This window comes from Mesoplodon mirus (assembly GCF_964341445.2).
Source record: "Mesoplodon mirus genome assembly, chromosome: 7".
In the NCBI taxonomy this organism is placed as follows: domain Eukaryota; kingdom Metazoa; phylum Chordata; class Mammalia; order Artiodactyla; family Ziphiidae; genus Mesoplodon; species Mesoplodon mirus.
In genome coordinates this window covers 73,550,716-73,570,178 of record NC_138983.1, presented here as the reverse complement: position 1 = coordinate 73,570,178, position 19,463 = coordinate 73,550,716, and the positions used below count along the sequence as shown (strand labels likewise).

At 39.3% G+C, this 19,463-nt stretch overlaps 1 protein-coding gene across 3 annotated transcripts in view; it reads right to left on the bottom strand.

Annotated features, from left to right (window-relative positions):
- NELL1 (neural EGFL like 1) overlaps window positions 1-19,463 on the bottom strand; it is a gene marked incomplete at both ends in the record, with an annotated part of 913,276 nt that overhangs the window by 71,505 nt on the left and 822,308 nt on the right. The window lies entirely within an intron of this gene.

Sequence of the window (19,463 nt, the reverse complement as noted above, 5' to 3'; positions counted from 1 at the left end):
GGAGTTCTTTTGTTTCTTTTTCCTCTCTGATTGCCATGGCTAGGACTTCCAAAACTATGTTGAATAATAGTGGGGAGAGTGGATATCCCTGTATTGTTGCTTGTCTTACAGGAAATGCTTTCAGTTTTTCACCATTGAGAATGATGTTGGCTGTGGGTTTGTCATACTTGGCCTGTATTATGTTGAGGTAGGTTCCCTCTATGCCCACTTTCTGGAGAGTTTTTATCACAAATCGGTGTTGCATTTTGTCAAAAGCTTTTTCTTCATCTGTTGAGATGATCATATGGTTTTCATCCTTCAATTTGTTAATATGGCTTATCACATTGATTGATGTGCACATATTGAAGAATCCTTGCATTCCTGGGATAAATCCCACTTGAGCATGGTGTATGATCCTTTTAATGTGCTGCTGGATTCTGTTTGCTAGTATTTGTTGAGGATTTTTGCATCTATGTTCATCAGTGTTATCGGCCTGTAGTTTTCTTTTTTTTTTTTTTAACATCTTTGTCTGGTTTTGGTAACAGGATGATGGTGGACTTGTAGAATGAGTTTGGGAGTGTTCCTCCCTCTGCTATATTTTTGAAGAGTTTGAGAAGGATAGGTGTTTAGCTCTTCTCTAAATGTTTGAAAGAATTTGCCTGTGAATCCATCTGGTCTTGGGCTTTTGTTTGTTGGAAGATTTTTAATCACAGTTTCAATTTCAGTGCTTGTGATTGATCTGTTTATGTATTCTATTTCATCCTAATTCAGTCTCAGAAGGTTGTGCTTTTCTAAGATATTGTCCGTTTCTTCCAGGTTGTCCATTTTATTGTCGTATGGTTGCTTGTAGTAACCTCACATGATCCTTTGTATTTCTGCAGTGTCAGTTGTTACTTCTCCTTTTTCATTTCTAATTCTGTTGATTTGAGTCTTCTCCAATTTTTTTTCTGGATGAGTCTGGCTAATGGTTTATCAATTTTGTTTATCTTCTCAAAGAACCAGTTTTTAGTTTTATTGATCTTTGCTATCATTTCCTTCATTTCTTTTCCATTTATTTCTGATCTGATCATTATGATTTCTTTCCTTTTGCTAACTTTGGGGTTTTTTTGTTCTTCTTTCTCTAATTGCTTTAGGTGTAAGGTTAGGTTGTTTATTTGAGGTGTTTCTTGTTTCTTGAGCTAGGATTGTATTGCTATAAACTTCCCTCTTAGAACTGCTTTTGCTGCATCCCATACGTTTTAGGTTGTGTTTTCATTGTCCTTTGTTTCTAGGTATTTTTTGATTTCCTCGGTGATCTCTTGGTTATTCAGTAGTGTATTGTTTAGCCTCCATGTGTTTGTATTTTTTACAGTTTTTTTTCCTGTAATTGATATCTAGTCTCATAGCGTTGTGGTCGGAAAAGATACTTGATGTGATTTCAATTTTCTTAAATTTACCAAGGCTTCATTTGTGACCCAAGATATGATCTGTCCTGGAGAATGTTCCATGAGCATTGAGAAGAAAGTGTATTCTGTTGTTTTTGGATGGAATGTCCTATAAATATTAATTAAGTTCATCTTGTTTAATGTGTCATTTAAAGCTTTTTATTCCTTATTTAATTTCATTTTGGTTGATATGTCTGTTGGTGAACGTGGGGTGTTAAAGCCCCCTAACTATGATTGTGTTACTGTCAATTTCCCGTTTTATGGCTGTTGGCATTTGCCTTATGTATAGAGGTGCTCCTATGTTGGGTACATAAATATTTACAATTTTTCTATCTTCTTCTTGGATTGATCCCGTGATCATTATGTAGTGTCCTTCTTTGTCTCTTACAATGGTCTTTATTTTAAAGTCTATTTTGTCTGATATGAGAATTGCTACTCCAGCTTTCTTTTGATTTCCTTTCTCATGGAATATCTTTTTCCATCCCCTCACTTTCAGTCTGTTTCCCTAGGTCTGAAGTGGGTCTCTTGTAGACAGCATATATATGGGTCTTGTTTTTGTATCCATTCAGCCAGTCTGTGTCTCTTGGTTGGAGCACTTAATCCATTTACATTTAAGGTAATTATTGATATGTATGTTCCTATTCCCATTTTCTTAATTGTTTTTGGTTTGTTATTGTAGGTCTTTTCCTTCTCTTGTGTTTCCTGCCTAGAGAAGTTTCTTTAGCATTTGTTGTAAAGCTGGTATGGTGGTGCTGAACTCTCTCAGCTTTTGCTTTTCTAAAGGTTTTAATTTCTCCGTCAAATCTGAATGAGATCCTTGCTGGGTAGAGTAATCTTGGTTGTAGGTTTTTCTCTTTCATCACTTTAAATATGTCCTGGCACTGCCTTGAGGCTTGCAGAGTTTCTGATGATAGATCAGCTGTTAACTTTATGGGGATTCCCTTGTATGTCATCTGTTGCTTTTCCCTTGCTGCTTTTAATATTTTTTCTTTGTGTTTAATTTTTGACAGTTTGATTAATATGCGTCTTGGCATGTTTCTCCTTGGATGTATCCTGTATGGGACTCTCTGTGCTTCCTGGACTTGATTGACTATTTCCTTTCCCATATTAGGGAAGTTTTCAACTATAATCTCTTCAAATGTTTTCTCAGTCCCTTTCTTTTTCTCTTCTTCTTCTGGGACTCCTATAATTCAAATGCTGTTATGTTTAATGTTGTTCCAGAGGTCTCTGAGCCTGTCCTCAATACTTTTCATTCTTTTTTCTTCATTCTGCTCTGTGGTATTTATTTCTAGTATGTTATCTTCCAGGTTACTTATTTTTTCTTCTGCCTTAGTTATTCTGCTATGGATTCCTTCTAGAGTGTTTTTAATTTCAATTATTGTGTTTTTCATGAGTTTGTTTTCTCTTTAGTTCTTCTAGGTCCTTGTTAAACGTTTCTTGTATTTTCTCCATTTTATTTCCAAGATTTTGGATCATCTTTACTATCATTACTCTGAATTATTTTTCAGGTAGATGCCTATTTCCTCTTCATTTTTTTGGTCTCGTGGGTTTTTACCTTGCTCCTTCATCTGCTTCATATTTTTTTTTTTTTTCCTGTACACGGGCCTCTCACTGTTGTGGCCTCTCCCGTTGCAGAGCACAGGCTCCGGACACGCAGGCTCAGCGGCCATGGCTCATGGGCCCAGCTGCTCCGCGGCATGTGGGATCCCCCTGGACTGGGACACGAGCCCGCGTCCCCTGCATCGGCAGGCGAACTCTCAACCACTGTGCCACCAGGGAAGCCCTATTTCTCTGTCTTCTCATTTTGCTTAACTTACTGTGTTTGGGGTCTCCTTTTTGCAGGCTGCAGGTTTGTAGTTACCGTTATTTTTGGTGTCTGCCCGGAGGGGACTGGTGCCTGTGTTTTGATGGATGAGGCTGGATCTTGTCTTTCTGGTGGGCAGGACTGTGTTTGGTGGTGTGTTTTGGGGTGTCGGTGAACTTAGTATGATTTTAGGCAGGCTCTCTGCTAATGGGAGGGGTTGTTTTCCTGTCTTGCTAGTTGTTTGGCATGGGTTGTCCAGCACTGGAGGTTGCTGGTTGTTGAGTTGAGCTGGGTCTTAGCATTGAGACAGAGATCTCTGGGAGAACTCTCACTGATTGATATTATGTGGGGCTGGGAGGTCTCTGGTGATCCAGTGTCCTGAACTCGGCTCTCCCTCCTCAGAGGCTCAGGCCTGACACCCAGCCAGAGCACCAAGACCGTGTCAGCCACACAGCTGGAGTGCCTTCAGAGTTGGAGAAGCTGGCCTGCAGTAGCTCTCCTTCCATGCTGCACATTAGAATCACATGATTTTTCCCTGTTTTGCCCCACAGGCAGTGTTCCACAGAGAAAAACAGTAGCCTTAAAAATAGTCACAGCTCTGTGATGGCTTTTTTTTTTCCTTTGTGCTTAGTTGGGTTTCACCTGCTCACAGAGGGCCATGTGCAGAGGCCTCGCACCTGGCTCTTCTGGCTGGAGTTCCTAGTGTGGAATCTGCCCTTTGGTTTTATGTTACCTATATGTCCTTTATGTTAGCTTGTATGCTTAGCTGGGAATGAACTTTTCTATCTTCGTTAGTCATTCAGAAGTAATATTATGGTCTTATTTATCTTTGTGTTTCCCACAGCACCTTTTACAGTGCCTTTCGTCTACTTAGATGTGCATAAACAGGTGTTAAATTTGAATCTGATGGATCAACCTTTGTCCTTTGGGGGCCTCAGTTTTCTCTTTAATAAAATATATGGTTTATATAGAATACTTTCTATGGTCTTGTCCATTTTCATCTTTATATGATTACTTTTCACCTTTGCAGGACTGAGCTTGTAATTCCAGTGTTACAATATGACTGGTGACAAATGGAGAACAGGATGGAAATGAATGGAAGAACACAGTTTCAGGATAACAAAGAGATTTCTTAGAATGAAACCATTTTCTTGGACATTTACTGTTTATTGAAATATCCCTAGTCTCTCTTAATGAGTATGTGCAAGCAGGTGCTGAAGAGAGAAAGAAATGAAGGGAACGGCATGGTTTTCCTGTTTCATTGAAGCCTGGCAATGTTACCCTTAGTAACAAATATGGACGGGGAATCCAGCCAAGTGAAAACCAAAACTAACTCTCTATTTTAACAAACCATTCTTTCAAGCAAGTTGACAGATGAGAAATAATTTCTTCTCTCTTCTATGCCAAGGAAAGGCTGTAGGCACAGAGAGGTTACAAAGTAATTTCATTTACTACTAGAAGCATCCTGCAACTTACATAGAAATCAAAGGTCAAACACCATTGTCAGTGGTACAATTCAAAACCAGGTCTCAATCTAAATAACATGAGATTCAGGTTACAGACCCTAAGAATTCAAAGACTGTCCATGTCTCTTACTTATTGTCTCTTTTCACCACTCTCTTTATTATGGTCCCTGATTTCTAGGAAGAAGGGGTCAAAGCTTTTCCGAAAGCGTTGTCCCAGCAGAAGGCAAGTTAGAACATTGATCTAGGACAAAGATCTGGGTCACCATGCCAAGAAGGGCAGTATCTACAGAGAAGACTAACATGCTATAAATAAATCTTAATGTGATCTCACGGTGTCTTTTCTTAGATGCTTCCTTCTCTTTCATCTTCTTTCTCTCTTCATATTTCTTCTCCTAATCAACTGATTTGGTGAAAATAGACTTGGGGCTGCCTCCTGTTTTTGAAGGAATAGTCTCTGGAAAGATCTAGAAGGCTTTGGGGAGAGTCAAAGGAAAAATGAGGCAAAGAGTAGGCAACTTGAACCCAATCTGCTCTAGACTTTTGGGAGGCAAGTTCTGTTTATTTTGAATTTGTCATTCTGTGTTTTTTACCTTACAGGAGCTAAAACCATAAGAACCCAAACTAAGTTCGTTTCTAGTGAAAAGCAATGGAGCCCATAGATAAAGATTCTCTCCCTGAGCAAACTCTAGTCAGGCTCCTCTGAGCCCTTTTCTTGACTCGGCCTCAACCTGGGCCTATAAACCTTGCAGACTCTTAGCACAAATAATTTTGTCCACCCCACATTAGAAAAATTAACAAACACTAGCATAGTTTCTAACAGCTCAAGGCAGCATAAATAAAGTAACGGCTCCAGTCCCATTAAGGTCCTGCATGGGAAAGCTCAAAGTTGCAAAAGAATTTTCTGCTGTTCCAGCTAACACCTGAATGAAGATAGGCCCCCATCACCCCTCCCAGTCTCTGTAGGAGAGTAGAAACCTAACTTCAATAACAGCTGGTTAACAAACCCAGATGGGATTCATATGGACCAACACCTTTTCCTGCTTTTTGTAAATTTCCACTTCCTTATTTCTACTCAAGCCCCCACTTTCCTCTTTCCAACTCCCTCATTTTCCTTTTAGAATGCCCAGTCACCTCTGCACAAATCTAATTTGAATTCAATTCACACTGGACCCTCTTCTCTATTGCAGTAGCTTATTGCTGATTAAAATCTGTCCTTACCACTTTGAGTCTGATTTTATTTATCTTTGACATGACTCAGGCTGCTCGAGTATAAACAAAAGGAATTCTTGCAATTCATTTGTGGTCCAGCTCAGCTCCTCAGAGTAAGCAGCAGTTAGGGTCAGTGTCCTCATTAATAATAGAAATGATTGCTTTGAGAGTCCTTTTATTAATTCATTTATTCAACAAATATTTATTGAGCACATATGATATGCTACACACTGTTCTAGGCATTGGGAATACTATTGCAAACAAAACAGACAAAATTCCTGCTCCTAGGAAGGGAAAATTTTAATGGAGCAGGCAAACAGTGGATAATTCTTTACATATATCTTTTTTAGGAACCTGCAGATGCTTTGGTATCCCAGCCATGACTCATTTTATTGAGTCATGTTAACATGTCTTTATGAAACAGATTTCTATCCTTTTATTATGTATAATAACAATAATTTATTATACTCTTATACACTGTACTCCTTAGGGTTTTCAAAATCCTTTCAAATCATGATCTACTTTGTCCTTTCAAAAAAACTTCTTAGAACGTTAGCATTACCATGTTCTCCCACTAAAAGAACCAAGCAGAGTGTCAAATGATCATTGCTTCTCAAACATTTCTACCGAGTTTATCTCTATGGTAGGAAAGAGTGAACGCTCACTTTTCTGAATCCTGGACATACATAAAGGGGAAACCATGGGTCTGAAACGTATTTGAGGTTTCATATTTTCTATTTTAAAAACTATATTTCCTGCTAGTTTTTCAATCCAGCCACTTAGTCAGGATTATGATAGAAAGATCATTTTCTCCTCAAACCACTGAGCAAAGCAAGACTCCTCATCTAGCTCTGGGTACCCTTTCAGCAATACCTGTACCCCAGTATAAGAAATTCGGGAACATGCTCAGGGCTTATAGCTAGTAAGTTTCTGAGTTAGGACACAAATAGAGGCATCTTTACTTCAAGTCAGGCTTGTCCCACATCATCACATGATGGCAGGCTCCCAAGTCTGTAGAAAACAAACTTTCTGCAAAGACCAAATGGTAAATCTCCAACACAGCAGCCAAGACATAGACCCTCCAAATATGAACTGATGCTCACTATATGTAAAAGGTAATACCAAAACAACGAAGGCAAGGTCCCTCTTTAAAAAAAATTACAATTAATTGAAGCATACAGAATGCTCACCATCCACCCCATAGTGTAGCTTACTCAGCCCTCTCCATTTCTACTGCTTGGGGTATTACAGTAGCACCTTCCTGTTTTCCCTGCCTCGGCCTCTTCAAAGAGAAACTAGATTAATAGATCACACCGTTCTCTCACTATCTCAAGGGCTTTTTAGCAGGAAAATGACCCAGTTTCAGCTGCTAAAAGGTAATATTTCTAGGAATTGGCAGAAAATTGAATTTGAATCAATATTTTACTTATATGTATCCATAAACTAACTGCTTTAGTAAGTCATATCAATTTCTCAGCTGCGAAATTTTACTCACTGTGTGGCAGAGAACAGACCTCTCTGTTCTTCATTTTCTCTTTCTATAAAACAAGGAATCATACTGAAACTGAAGAGTTGTTGTAAGAACTACAGGACAAAATGTTAGCACACAGGAGTTGTTTGATAATAATCATGATCAAAAGCCATCTAATTCTGATGGCCTCACTTTTTTCAGAAGAAAGACATTCCAAGCAAAAGGAACAGGAGAAGCAAAATTGCACAGATATAGAAAATCACAGTGATACATGTCTGATAGAGGGTTTGAAACTTTGTGGGAAACACTATTCTATTTACATAGCTATCTTTTATATTAAAAATAGCTACTTAAAAAGTATCAGGGTTGTCGCGACAAAATAGATGTTTCAACAACCTTTAGAGACACTAATATTTAAGAAATAATTCAAAACTTTCAACTCCTTAGCTTAGAACACAAGACCCTTCATAATCTGGTCTCTACCTTTTATTTCCAGGGCTTCTTTCTTGCCATTCCTCACCCATAACATGACCATATATATCATGTACTTCATCCACAATGGAAATCTCACCATTCTTTGAACATAATTAGATCTCTTCCATGATTCTGTCTCCAATCAGACTACTATTCCTGCCTGGAAAGTTACCTTAATATCTACTTTGCCTGGAAAACTTCCTTCTCATCCTATAGACCCAGTGAAAAATATCATATTTTCTGTGAAAAATTCCCATATACATTGCCATCCCCACATGCCCCAACCCTAAGAGGAGTTAGTCAATTTTTCATCAGTCTACCTATCTATCTATCTATCTATTATCTATCTATGATCAACAGTTTTTATTGTATGGAAATGTGATAGAGACTTAGGGTTTACTACTTCTTCTGAGCACACAGAGAATTATACTTCCCTGAACTCATGCATTCAGACTGGGCTATACAGCTATTTCTAGCCAATGGCTTGTAAGCAAACATAATGTGTGTGGCTTTCAGGTCAAATAATTTCAGCAAGAGACCCTCAAGTGCTGGATCCTGATGTTTAAGCAGTGGTTTTTACCTTGCTAAAGTTAGTGTCATTCTGAGATCCGAGTGAAAAATATGGTTCTGTTTCCTCCAAAAGATGCATGTACACACATATACACATACTTGCATACAGATTCAGGGCATTCATGGACCCCTCTGAAGCCTTTCAATGAAACAAAAAACCAAACTGGTTTTCAAACATGAGTGGGCATCAGAATCAACTAACGGGGGAGTATTATAAAACAGATCACCGGTCCACTCCCAGACTTGCTGATTCAGTAGGTCTGGGGGCGGGTAGAGAATTTTCATTTCCAACAGCTTCCTAGGTGATGCTGATCCTACTGGTCTGAGGATCACGCTTCTAGAACCTCTGCCCTAAGCTACATGAAACTGAGTTCACAGGAAGTAATGTTAAGAAATTATTTTTAGGAATACCCCCCCCCCCCGTCATTCTAGTGTCACTCATGTGGGACTAACTCCTCAGGAAGAAAGGAAAAGAAAGTCATTTAAAACTCATGAAGAAGATTTTGCATGGTGTAGGAGAAAATCAAAGTGCTTCTGTTGTTGCCTGATCTTTGTAAAAAGGCCAAGTTCATATTGAAAGAGAAGACCTTAAAGAAAACCATAATTGCATTGAAAAGTACTTATTTTAGGGGAAAATATCACTTTTTCTTTGTATATCATAAACTGTTACTCCTTCTGTATGAGCCACTATGACACCCCCCCAGCCCCCGTCTCCAATACAGCCTTCCTCACAGCTGCCATCCAACTTGCTTCCTTTTCTCAGAACTCCCACTGGGCTGATTCATGCAAAGTAGAATTGTCATGGAGCACCCCAGAGACCTGCATCACCCCTCTTTACATCCCCAGAGCCTAAAGAGGCAACTAGCTTCTAATTACTCCTTCTGAGTTATTGTGGCCTGAGACATCAGATTACCAAGTCTTCATTTACCACAGTGGAAAGGAAAGCAATCTTCTTGGTATCGTTTTAAAAAGTACAGGTTAGGCTGGTAATACATGAAGGAGAGAAAATACTTATTCAAAGGAGAAATATGTTTGTCAAAAACATAAGGACTGGGACAATTCAGCTTAGGGACAAAACAGCTATGCCCCAATAAGCCTTTAGAAGATCACTCAGTACAGGACAGTAGAGTTGAGTGATTTACATTTTTAATGATCACAGGAAAAAAAAAGAATGCAAGAGACAAAAGGTCATATATTCAAAGATTTTCTTATACCAAAATTAAATAATAATATAAAAAATTGCTGGTACTTAAAGGACAAGTATATGCCCCAAAACATTTTGTTGCAGAACTGAAAAAAACAAACAAAAACCTTCTTTGGAACAGCACATTATTCAATAATACTGAACAAATAAGGTTTTCTAAAAATTGTTAGAGTAGGCTATATTCATTTTTTCAGTTGAGTTTTCAGTTAGCATATTCTGTGAAGTGCCAAATCCATAGGATGCCTAGGGGGGAAAAAAGGGTTTAAAGCCAAAGAAATGCTGGACACTCTCAGTGTAAAGGCTGTGAAAAGTCCTGCAGTTGATAAACCACCTTAACTCTATTTAGAATTTCCCAGATGTATTTACTAGTAAGCCTTTGCTGCAAAATATCCCAGCATTAGTGCCCTAAGATCCAGACTTTGATAAATGCTCTGTTGGAGGCATCACCCCAGTCTGGTCTTAACCACTGATGTCAACTGCAGGGAAAAGGAAAAGCTTCAATTAGTCACAATCACTTTGTTCTTGCTCTCTTTTGCCAGGCAGAAACCGGGCTCCAGTCAAAACATATAGGCCTACGAAGCAGAGCTGTGCTTTTTAGTTCAGTGTAGCTGGGGACAGGAGATAGCAAACAGCCACACCTCAGCAGCTGAGCAGAGTGCGAGCCAGCTGCAGCTCTTCAGGTATGCCTGTCTTTCTGACTCATAAGCTCTGGATCTTCATGACTGTGACCTGATACCATGTAGCAATATTAGAAGTTCCCGTAGCCTTGAGGCAACCTCTCAGAAGGGGAACACACTGACGACTGATATACTCAGGTGACCTCTTAGATGGCCATCATCCTAGATCTCTCTCTTTCGTTCAGATATGTGATGACCCCCCAGAATACACTGATATGGAGTAAAACCTTAGTTCCTTCTGTACACACATGTAAGATAAACTAAATTTAAAAATTATGGACTTTATACCAGGTATGTATCTATAAGCACACAGTGAAGTAGAAAATGAGGCAATTATCTGAATAATGATCACTACTCACACCTTAATTTAATCCTTTTGTAAATTATCTACAATTAATATACAATTGACAGAGGCCATTGGGGGAGTAGAAAGAACATGGGCTCTTTCACACATGGCTGCGCTGCTTGATGTGTTTCTCCTCATTTGCTACCTACAAGGGGTTTCTGAAAGTGAAATGACACACAGTTGGCATTCAATAAATAAAAATATGGCTTTTATAGTACCATTTTTTGCAGCAAGATCTTAATGGGCAATAAAGAAAGCAATATTCCTGTTGCTTAATATTTCAAAAATATTAAACACGTACACAGTTCCTAGAAAGGACGTTGATTAACCCTTTCTGGAAGAAGAAATCTACCAGTTAATAGCTGGATGACCATGGGCAATTTATGGAACATCTATGTGCCTCAGTTTCTCTGTCCATAAAGTAGAGACTATCAAAATTCCCACCTGATGAAGTTGTTTTGAGGATCAAATGAGTTAGAAAATGTGAAGTTTTTAGAAGAGTGACTAGAACATGAAGTAATCAATCTTCCCTATTATTAATATTTATTTTTAATTTTTATATCTATAAACCACATAAACCCTTCCATCCTTCAAGTCTAATCACCCCCATGCAATCTGGCATGACTGTTCTTTGATCCTCTCTGAGCACTCTCCTCCCTAATTACCTACATACAGTGTTGACCCTATAATTTTACAGTTAATTATAAGATTATAACCTGTATCAGAATGCTATTGGTTGTTTCACGTATGTTGATTTTTGTCTCCAGCTTGGTGTTTTAAAGTCCCTAGGGGTGAATTCTCTGGATCCTTCGTATCACCTAACAGTGCTAAGACCACAGCAGGCTTATTTTTGTGGATATAATAAGTATAACATGGCAATCCTTGTGAAGAGTTGTTTTTTTAATAGTTTGCTAGTTTTCCTCCTCTTCATTATCACCCAGGTGGTCTTCACTTGGATTAGAATTGAGGTCCCTGGCTCTCCATGCACTGTGCATTGCTTCAAGGCATGGCTGGTCACAGCTTCCATTAGGAAGGTGTTTTGTCACTGAAAAGATATTAATCAGGGCCAGGGGTGGCTTAGAGGATAGACCCTATTGTTAGTTTGAGGTCTGTTGGAATAATTCCCTGAGATATCTGTTTCAGTTCCAGAGCTGAAGTGGATAATATCACATAGGCCTGTTGTGTCAGCCCAGATAGGCAGAGGGTGACCAATGGATTTTGCGTTCACGCCTGAGTTTAGTGTGATGAATGCTATTCTGACATCATTTTGTGAAATTATATTTTTGAAATGTTTATCACCAAAACTGAGGAGGAACATTTGCCTTCCTCGAGAAGTCCCCCAAATATATCCAATTTAACTTACAGTTAAACAGCTCCAGGCTTATATATGCATGGCTGGATTTGAAGGAAACTTGCAGAGGGTCTGATGAGACACATTTCTCATCTGATTTAACATTTGCAACTGTGTGTTAATATCCACTGTAAGACCCTTTCTGGGGGACCCAGAATATCCCCTCTATTAGATGTTGGGAAATGTTCTTATCCTCTCCATCCTGTGTCCTGACTATACCAATCCTATTCCATATCCATTCCATACCCAGGTGGTGTCTGTCCCTGGTCTCTCTGTCCATTTGAAGGTGGCAATTTTGTGCCAAGCAACTGAGCTCCCCTGAGTCCCCAGACCACAGCCCCACATACTTCACACCACTGCTAGTTAGATGCATAAAGCTATTTAAACAGCGACATGGCCAGGTGGTGTCTGCCTTTGGGAAGTCTCTTAGATAGTTCATTACTTGGATGAAAACCAAACCTTAAGTTCTTTGGCAACAAATATCAATTTTGAAGTTAATGAGAGATCATTAAATATTATCAAGGAAGGTTGGGGCAGGAGCTGTTTCAATGAAAATACTTTATGCATGGTTGGGTTTTATTGTTTGGCAAAGAGAAAATCCAATGAGTGTTCCGAGATTGGTGTGTATGCCTCTGTCTCTGAAATTTTCTTAGCTTGAAATACTGTGATCCACAAAGATGCTTTCACCACCCTGGCATATCTCTGCTCTGGAACAGAGAAAAAGCACATTTGAGCCTTTTTGCTTAAAGACTTTATGCGAACTCCTTCCAGATTAGACCAGTTCATATAATCATGCTTTCCTTTTTGCTCTGCCTGTCAGGATATTCATAAATGTCTTTGTTAACTCTCATGGTTAGTATATTTTCTGTATTTTTCAAATATTTTTATTTTAATAACCCTACTGAATGTGTGTTCTTTGTATATACTAATTACTTTCAAGCAGCGGAGGATAAATGAATGAATGAACAAATATAATTAGTTAAAAATCTACTTACCACCGTTTCTCATACCCTTTATTCCCCACGCCTTCCTTTCCTTTTCTACTCGGGATTCATATCATCAAAAATGCAGGGAAGGTAATCGGGTCAGTGGATAGCCAGGTGATACTATTGTTAAGGCTAAGATGCTATCAGATTACCTGTCAAGAACCTGCCACCTTGACATCCTGCCCCTGGTCTAGCAGGAGGGCCCGAAGACACAGCCCTTGAGTCCTTCGGATAAAGCAATTCCACAATGCGCTTGATTCAGACAGAATATAGCAACACTGTCTGGGTCTCAGTTATACTCCCTCATTCTCTTTTTGCCTTGTCTCATTGACCTCTAGCTGCTCTGCTTAACAGCTCCTCTGTCTGTGGCTCATCACAGGTCTCCTCCTCTCCAGACAGCTCTACAGTGTTATACTAAAAGCAGAAAGAAGATGTGGGATCAAAGGCACCTGGATTACAGCCTCTGTGCACCCCTTACTGGCTGTGGAATTTGGGACAAATTACCTTAATCCCTGGGACCTTATTTCCCTCACCTTTAAAATGGTGACAGTAAAAGGGCTTCTCTCCTAAGACAGCTGTGAGAACTAAATTATGTAGTGCATGAAGTTCCCTGGCACATAGTGTAGGTGCTCAGTTCATGATAATAGCTCACATTTACCGAGCACTTAAAAACACAAGTGCTGAATATGTTAGCTTATTTAATCCTCACAATGACTCCAGAGCAATTTATGAGGTCGGCACTTCTGTAAATTGCTCAGTGCCCGGCAGAAAGTAAGCGCTCGATAAATGTTGGCTCTTATTAATACCACTGTTGCTGTCTTCATTTGACAGATGAGAGATTTAGGCGAAGGGAAGTTAAATGTTGACTATTATCATCTACTACGTGCTAGGATATTGGCATATAAGAACACTTATATTACAAAAAATTCCACCAGGAAATATTATTTTAATCATTGTATGCTGAAGAAACTAAGGTTTAGAGAGAGAGGTTAAATAGTTTGCCAAATGTGGCTCAGCTAGAAAGCGGCCCAGCTGGGGTTTGAATCCCAACAATCCTATAAGTATATACTGGAAACCTGCCTCTCCTGTATCACACTGTTACCGGCTAAGGTTTCATAATCCTCCATCCCCCGCAGTGAGGTGTGTCACAGGGAGCATCTCCAGCTTCTAGCTCTTTTTGTTTTTTGCGGTACGGGGGCCTCTCACTGTTGTGGCCTCTCCCGTTGCGGAGCACAGGCTCCGGACGCGCAGGCTCAGCGGCCATGGCTCACGGGCCTAGCCGCTCCGTGGCATGTGGGATCTTCCCGGACCGGGGCACGAACCCATGTCCCCTGCATCGGCAGGCGGACTCTCAACCACTGCACCACCAGGGAAGCCCCCTCTAGCCCTTTTTTTTTTTTACCTCCACTCCTATGAGAACTAGACACTGACAGCAGAACCCAAATCATTCTTAGACTATTTCAATCAGCCCTGATGCTTCAATCAATAAAAAGTGAACTCTCCTTCCCAAGAGATTCCAGTGGAACATTCTCTGGTTGTTTTATGTTGCTCTGCAAGTTCACGTCAGTTGCAGCAGCTGCTCTGACAAGTAAATACTCACTGGGCTGTTTACAGTGACCAGAAAACAGACTCCAGAGTCTGGGAACCTGCCTCACACAACCAAGTCCCTTTAGAGGAGGCAATAATGGGAGGCCAAGAGGTGCTGCGTCCCATAGGAAGAGCTATATGTTATCCCCAAGTCCGTCATCAACAAAATGGATTTTACCAGGATTTGAAAATTTTGTTTGATAATAATGACAAAATTGCATGAACAATACAAGTTAATTCAATACAAATCTATAGAAGATACAAAAAGACCTCAGCTGTACTGCAGGATATAAAGAACTGATGACAACAACAAACTTAATCTGATAAATTCCATACAACACGCGCAAACACATGGCTATGAGAACATAGAAGAGGTAGGCCTTTTATTATTATTATTAGAGAAATATGACAGTGGTTCTCTATGTTAATTGACTATTCTTTCTAATCACTTGTAGACCTTAAAAAAATGACCTCAATCTATCCCATAACAGACCAACTGAATCAGATTCTCCAGGTGTGTGACGCCCCATTATAGTATTTTTAAAAAGCTACTCACGTGAATCTACTGTGAAACACATTTGAGAATCACTAGTTTAGGGTGTAAAACTTCATCAGGATTTTGACAAGTGGAAATGGGGATAGAGGGATGGTCAGGGAAAAGCATACAAGCAAAGGAGTAAAGAGTGTAGGGTTTGGGAAGAGTGGAAGAAATATTTGCGGAGGCTTGAGGATTCATGTGGGAGATGAGAGCGAGCAGAGGAAAATAAAGATTCAAAGGCAGAAGCAAGATCACGGAGACAGATTGACATCCAAGGGAATTTGAATCTCATTTTCAAAATATGTAAAATCCTGCTCTTTAGACATGGCATTGTTGATTATACATTAGTGTTCATTTCTAAATGACCCAGATAACTGTGCCCAGATAGAAAGGAACTGCTCGCAGCTTCTATGTGAAAACTGAGAGTCACTGAACTCCCACCACTGCACCCGAACACAAAGTGCACCGGACCCCACAGTAATAAGGTACCCCTGTCATCTTCATCTACAAATTCCAGCTAGCAAACCTGTGTGTGCCCATCTCCCCTGGACTTATAAACATATACAAGCAAATGGGAGAGAAAGAGGAAGATAGAGGAGACTCTGATAAACTTCTCAAGAAGGGCGATTCTGTCTGTCTCTACAATACCTAGACTAGTCATTTCTTCAATTATATGATCTACTTTAGCAGAAAGAGGCAACAGTAACTGTTGCAAGAGTGCCGTTCTTTATGATGTTAGTAACGTTCGATGCTTCCAGTAACTGATGAAGTCAGTAGAGCAGGTGTTAACCTCATCTAACAAAAAATGGCATGGAGTGTCAGGTGACTGTTGCCCTAAAAGCCTATAATTGCCATATTTTAGATTCCAACATATGCCATCCCTGTTATTGTCTGGGGAAAAAGCATAGCTGAGTGCACGTTGCTAAAACACTTAAAAGAGGTTTTTAAACGATTGTTTTAGATGCTGCTATTTCTTTTAAATGTAAGCATTAGTAGCTGATGTTACTTAGGGCTTATTTTATGTGCTAATTTTCAGTGCCATTAAGATAGGTTATTATGATTCAAAATATTTCAAGTTATAAATCCTTCAAGAACAGAGATCTTATCTTCTTTATACTCATATTCCCAGAAGACTTAACCCAGTACTGGTGTAATGGTTGTTCTTAATAAATATTATGTTTCTGAAACGAAAGACTCACATGATTTTGTGATATTTAACATCTTATGTTACTCACTGCAATCTACACAACTAGTTGTGTCAAACCAAATACAAAATACATTTGACCTGATACAGTTTTATCTATTCCTTCAATCATTTGACATATATGCATTGATGCCTAATTTGTGCCTACATTGTGTATACATGATGAAATGTGTGTACAGTGGTGAAACATAGACAAGGTCTTTGCCCTCAGAGAATCTGTACATTTGTGTCAGGAGACAATTACACATATGTATATGCACAATAAATTTGTAAACAAAAAAATGCTATAAAAGATATAAAAGAGAGTGATATAATGAAGCAACTACCTCAGATAAAATAGTCAGGGAGAGTCTCCTCAAACAAGTGGCATTCGAGCTAAGAATTAAATGAAAAAATAAGTCTACAAATAACAAGTTCTGGAGAGGGTGTGGAGAAAAAGGAACTCTCCTACACTGTTGGTGGGAATGTAAATTGGTGCAGACACTGTGGAAACAGTATGGAGGTTTCTTAAAAAACTAAAAGTAGAGTTACCATATGATCGAGCAATCCCACTCCTGGGTATATATCTGGAAAAATGAAAACTCTAATTCAAAAAGATACATGCACCCCAATGTTCAGAGCAGCACTATTTGCAATAGCCAAGACATGGAAGCAACCCAAGTGCCCATCAACAAATGATTGGCTTAAGAAGATGTGGTGTGTATGTATGTATATACACACACACACATACACACAGAGTGGAATATTACTCAGCGATGAAAAGAAAGAAATGTTGCCATTTGCAGCAACATGAATAGACATAGAGAATATTATACTAAGTGAAATAAGTCAGAGAAAGACAAATACTATATGATATCACTTATATGTGGAATCTAAAAAATAATACAAATGAGTCTATATACAAAACAGAAACAGACTCACAGACATAGAAAACAAACTTATGGTTACCAAAGAGAAAGGAAGGGAGGGAGGCACAAATAGGAGTATGGGATTAACAGATACAAACTACTATACATAAAATAGATAACAAGGATTTGCTGCATAGCACAGAGAACTATACCCAATATCTTGTAACAACCTTTAATGGAATATAATCTGCAAAGAAAAAGAAAACAAATCACTATACTGTACACATGAAACTAACACAGTATTGTAAATCAACTATACTTCAAAAAAAAAAAAAAAAAAGACAACCATGCAAGGAAACAGGTGTTGAGTGTTCCAGATGGAGAGAACAGCAAAGGCAAAGGCCCTGAAACTGGATGAGTTCACTGTCATGTTCAAGGCATGAAAAGATGAGAAAGGCTAACATATATAAGAGGTAAGCCCAATAAGTGGGCAGGGACAATGTCACCTAAAGCCTGGAGGAAGACCATGCAAAGAAGTTAGAAATTTATTTACATTCAATGGGAAGGTGTTAGAAGGATGTAACAAGAAAGTGACATGATCAGATTTATACATCTATTACACCAAGAAATATTCTGAACCAACAGTGCTCTCAACTACCAAAAATAACCTAAATGATGGTCAGATTTCTGTTCTTAGTAAGACCCATATACAAAGCTATTTTTAAAGGTGAGGAAATGAAAGCGAATTCAGAAAATATGTTACTACTAAAAACAACCCTAGTTCCTTGCCAAGGAATCCAGTTCACCGACATTTTCCTGGGCAGAGCAGGAAGCAGTTCATGGATGAAGAAAGTGCATCCCTGGGGATGGCAGAACTTTGTTCCCCAGGCACGTCACTCAGCATGGCAGAGAGAAATCAGCAGGTGAGGTGACCATGACATCTGTCATTCTAACAGGGACATTTATGACAGTGACAGGGCACGACTGATAATTACATCAGAACAATAGGTATAAAGTGGTACTTTCCCCAGCATCTGGGACATAGAGTCACCCTTGACCTAGGCTTGAGTCTCGACTTGTACCAAACAAGCTACGCGGCTGGAAGCAGGGTGTCACCCTCTCTGAGATTGCATTTCTTTATTGGACACATGAACTGTGGTTGCATCTTCCCATTTACTGCACACCAACTACCAAAGGGTCTCTCTGGAGAGACAGAAGAATAAACCTCATTTCATGTTCACAGACTAGCCCAAGAGCAAATAAACTGAATGGTAGTGCAACAAGTGAAGCTACAGAAACATATGCTGGGGTAAAAGCTCTAGAGCTAGAGAGGCGAGAAGTGATAACTCCTATGAAGACATCAAAGAATGCTTCATGGGGTCCCAGTGAAACCTGAGCTGAAGTTAGGAAAATGAACAAAAATTCACATGTGAATCAACATGATCAAGGCGAAGAGCTCCTTGACTCAGAGCTCTGTTCCATTCCAGTCAGCGGGGTCGGCCCATGCAAAGGCACAGAAGTGTGCGACACCATGGTAGGTCCAGGCAGTCATCAAATTGGATCAACTAAGTCATGTTTAAGGTCTTTTATGCACAAAAAAGCTAAGAGTCACCTATTTATTGATGTTAAGTACTGTTTTTAAAAATGAAATTTTTATCTTTAGCCCCCAAATGTAATATTGCATATGTCAATATTCTATATTTCTATCCAAAAACAGCCATTTGATCTATCCCTGTTCACATAACATCTATTTACTCTGAGTTGTACACATACTTCAGCTCCTGGCCATGTGTAAAGGAAGTATATGAAGACCGAGGATAGATGCAAACCTCTCCCTGAGGTTGCAAATCATCGTTTTAACAATAAAAGAAACACGGAGAGATGTGGGGCAGAGGGCTGAATATGCAGGAACGTGAACATTTCCATTTTATAGATGAGACAAATGAGGTAGAGTTTAGTTAAGACCTTGCAACCTACTTAGTAATGGCAGAGCTGGAATTTGGCTTCAGGGAGTCTGACTCAAGGGTCTATGCCTCTAACAACTACACTGCGTGCCTCTCAACAGTAATGCTAACGTTTCAATGGACAATTCATGCCATGTGCCCATTGTTCCCCAGTTCATCGTTGCTTCAGAGCAATCTTAGGGGAAAAGTTGTAAAAAAACACTGACTGGTTCTCAGGAGCAACCTCTAGAAAAAATAAGATGCAGATATGCAGAGAGCAAAGTCAAATTTCCATTTTTGAATTCAGCATTCTGAACTTTGAGAACCCATGGTCAGGATGCTTGCCCTCTGGGTCTGTCCAAATCAGCATTAAGAATTCAGC